Here is a 4,628-nt window from a genome sequence, read left to right on the forward strand (position 1 = left end):
TCATAACCATGATGAGGCAGAAAAAAAAATCCCTCAACGTTTGTTTTCCCAATACCTCTTGGCAGATGAGCATATAGTAAGTGCATTTGCTGGAAGTGCTTATGCTTAATGAATCGCTAAGGTTGCTGAGTTCAGTCTGCATCCTTCAGTGCAAAGAGAGAGTCAGAAAGGAAGGAGAAGTAGTTTCTACAGGTTTTCTACCAGAAAGCCAGTCTGGAAATGTCTGCTTAATTAGGTAGTTATTTGGCCATCAATTCAGTGGTGCCTGAAAAATCTGCTTGCTATTTATTGCAAATGAATGGCAGCAAGGCAAAAAAACGTCAGAAGTGTCTTCATGAACCATGTAAGAAAGTAATCTTTACCAGCAATACCCACATGGAGAATACTCCGCTCAGCTCTTCCTTCAGTTTCTTGGCAAGATTTCGAACAAATTCTTCCAGGTCCCTTCAACACATCTGTTCCTATTGCCCTTAAATGGGTGAAGTAAGCACTCCTTGTCAACAGAGAACTCAGGTTTTCTGCAGGCGTTAGCCAAACATGATGAACACGTGTATACCTCATGCAAGTTCTGCAAAATGAACTATGGCCCCCACCCATAAAAGTTGATGAAAAATCAGTTTCTGATGAATTTCAGATGATAACCTCTTCCATAAGAGCACAAGTCTGGAGGAAGACAAGCAGTTCAAAACCAACTGGTCTTGACATGAGGCACATTTATAATCCTCACTAAAAGAAACATTTGGCTCTGTTATTTGCAAGGCCTGTCATCATGCCTTATCAGATTGTCCAACCAGTTCTGCTGACTGGGAGAGCAAAAATATTTTTGCTTAATAGCAAACCTCATCTGTGATGCAGCAATGTGTTCATTCTCTCATGATATTCAGGGTGAGTTTTCCTGTTGCCAGTATTCCATTTTGCACCCTGCCACGTTCTTTTTCTAAACCAGTAATCTGGTAAGATACCGCAAGCAAAAGAGATACCTACATGATCCCACGCTGATCCAGTAGTGCTCGATGAGCAGATAGTTCTATTAAGCAACCGGTAAGTCAGCGACTGGGCAGCAACATCCCAAAAGCCACTCTTGGATTCTCCAGCATCCAAAGAAATGACAGAAAGGGGCCCATCTTTAGGCCATATATACTCACAGGAGATCAGGAAGCCCAGTTTCAATCCAGGGAAAACAATGACTTCTCTGAGGGGCGTTTTAAAGGCTTTATTAGCCCCAGAATCTTATTCTCAGTGTAGAGGCCCTATCACAAACTAAGTTTTGCCATACCAGATGTAAAGAGCCACAGCTCCTGCTCTTGGCTTACTGTCTTTCAATGAATAATGAATCTCTCATGCTGGGGATTCTTTCTGCATCTGGGAAACTTACAGCTTTGTATTAGGAAAATATAGCAATATGGTTCATTGCACTACTTTGAGCAGCTGCTTAATTCAATCTATTGGTGTTTAATTTTTGCGCATACCTCTTATGTCCACCGATAATACAAAGGCACCAGTCATTCTTGCCCAGAATTTATGACGGTGAGATTGGCAGAGGGTCCTGGCCTAAGTGTCTTTGGGTAGAGTGATGCTCAGCTACTAGAGAACTGGAATATTTGTGCAATCTGAGGCACTGTGGAGGCATGGGCTGATGATAGAGGTGATACCAGAACAAGCACGTAGGTGCAACAGACTTACCATCTGAAACCTGAACATCTCTTATTTTGCTAAATAAGAGATTTTGGTGCAAGTCTGGGCCATTCTCAAGAAAAAGTGAATGCAAAGTGGTCAGTGACATCCCTGTATATAAGACAAAGTCTTTCTTGCTATCCTTCTGATAACAAAGGAACGGAATAAACCTAAGAGGGGGAAAAATCTGCCATGTTTCTGCAAGTAAACAATTAAAATTGTTCTAATACCTTGGAACACCGTTGCCAAATGACTATCCTGGATGGTCCTTTCTCCAGCTTCTGCAGCAGAAAGAACAGGGTTAAAAAACAAAACGAAACAAAAAAACAACATGGGGAAGAATGTGAGAACACCCTGACACAACAAGGACCCTTCAACAGTTCCTGTCCAATTTTCATCTGACTGGCTGCTACAGGCACAGTAACATTTTTATAGCTAATCTGTTCTTTTCTCTCAATAATCTGCATCAAAACATTGCTCTTACTTAGCTCAGTAATAGCTCTCGCCAATGAACATGCAGAAACAGCAAGGACAGTATAGGAATTCAGCAGTACTGAGGAAAATTCTAATCCTACAAAATTTGGCAGCACAAATCTCTTATGTAACCTGTGATTTGGAGGACAGTCTGATCATCTGGGAACATTAATGTGTTCTTCCCAGTACATTAAACAAAAATGGCAACTTTCCATTACAGATTTTCTTTTGTTTTTCACTGCGTAATGTCTCAGGAAAGGCGTCCCATGCCAACAAGACATTTTTAGTGTCAACAAAAATGCTTTTTATGACAATTCAATTATACTGAAGTTGTATATAAGTTTAAAAGCTAACTTTAAGTGCTTCTTTGCCAAGATTGCCTTGAACTGTGGTGCATCTCAGAGGTGCAGGAGAGGGCTTGTGATCTAAATTTAAAGCAATGGGTCTCCAAAACAATGCTTGGAAAATGGGCTTTTCTGAAAGTTGACTGTTACATCAACAAATTTTACAGATCTCAGGAACTGAACCTCTCATGAGGCTAAGAAGGTTTGAGAGCTACAGATGGAAGATCCCAAGCATGTACAAACAACTAGAAAAACAAACCACTGTTTGTATCCACTATTAAAAAAACCCCAAAACAAAACCTGTCCTCCTTTTCCAACAAAAATACATTCTAACATGCAAAAGCAGCTGCCCAGTAACAGGATACAGGTGCATAAAAGCTCTAGTCACAAAATAATTATGAACCAAGGATCATATTATTTAAATCCCTGTTGTTATTAAATCAGTTACAAAATGAGGTAAGAGTTCATTCAGTGCCAATATTTACAGAGTGCAATAAACATTCAATTCATACCATGTATTCAAGAATTACAAAGCCATGCGTTTGAAATAGAGATACTGGCAAGTTTTAGGAAGACAAGAAAAGAAGTTTTATTCACAGAATAGCAAAAATCAATCAATCTTATAAAACACACCCATAAAAGGTGAAGAGTTCAGAGGATATTGGAGAATCTGCCACCTGAAATCACCACTCACTCTGCTGACAAGCACTTGCTGCAAAACTTGAAGCCAATTATAGACATCTTCTTTTCATGCATACAAAGGATGTGCCATCGAGATGTACACTAATATTAGAATTCCTTGACGTGTTTGGAATCAAGTGGCTACCACCATGTGGAAGTAACTTTGCAGGCTGCCAGCTATCACCAGCTAGCTAATCCATGCACCTCCCTTCAATTGTTAAGGTAGGTGAAGCTTTTAAAATGAAAAGCAGCAGCATTCCTCTCCTCTTTTGGGGGACCCAGCTCATTCCACTTAGTAAATATAAAATGCTGAAAAGAATTACCGTTTTAGCAACTGCAGGATGTCAACACATTTGGAAGAAGAAACTTTGGTGACAAATGCTCAATAATGGATAGTTAAGGGTGACAGGAAATGTCAGGCAACCCCCTTTAGAGGGCTACTTACAGTGCAACCACAGCATGGCAGGAGTTAAGAGCAAAGAGAATAACTATATGCCCAGTATTCTTCATTTTCTCCCACTAACACATAGAAAGAACAGCAATTTTTCAGTCTCCATTAGTCATGCAGATCTCTCAGTAATAGATATGAGAACAAAAGGAAACGTAAAACAGAGTATCTATTCACAGGGAAATTCCCATTGATAGTTTTTCTGTTACAAGAAGGACTTATAACTTGCAACTTGAAAGAAAGTTGCAAAAGCATAAGAGATTGCCATGTGGAGATTGCTGGGAGGAGCAAACATTTAAATAGGTCTAGTTAAAACCCCACCATGAATTAAGAGTACCATTCTTTTCCCTTAAAATGCATGCACAGTGAACGCTTGTTACTCTCCATAACGCAAATTGCTTTCTTATGTAGAAACTAACCAAAGGACAAAAGGAATTCAGAGCCACACTTAGCCTCTCATGTCCAGAGAGGCTCACTTCAAGTCATTGAATCATAGAAGAGTTTGGGTTGGGAAGGACTAGTCTAACCCCCTGCAATGAGCAGGGACATCTTCAACTAGATCAGGTTGCTCAGAGCCCCGTCCAACCTGACCTTGAATGTTTCCAGGGATGGGGCATCCACCACCTCTCTGGGCAACCCATTCCAGTGCTTCACCACCCTCAGCGTAAAAAATTCCTTCCTTATATTTAGTCTAAATCTACCCCCCTTTAGTTTAAAGCCATTCCCCCTTGTTCTGTCACAACAGGCCCTGCTAAAAACTCTGCCGCCATCTTTTTTATAAGCCCCCTTTAAGTCCTGATAGTCTGCAATAAGGTCTCCCCGAAGCCTTCTCTTCTCTAGGCTCAACAACCCCAACTCTCTCAGCCTTTCTTCATAGGAGAGGTGTTCCATCCCCCTGATCATTTTCGCGGCCCTCTTCTGGACCCGTTCCAACAGGTCCATGTCTTTCTTATGCTGAGGGCTCCAGAGCTGGACGCAGGACTCCAGGTGGGGTCTCACCAGAGCAG

This window comes from Pygoscelis adeliae, unplaced genomic scaffold (assembly GCF_000699105.1).
Source record: "Pygoscelis adeliae isolate BGI_AS28 unplaced genomic scaffold, ASM69910v1 Scaffold233, whole genome shotgun sequence".
NCBI lineage: Eukaryota > Metazoa > Chordata > Aves > Sphenisciformes > Spheniscidae > Pygoscelis > Pygoscelis adeliae.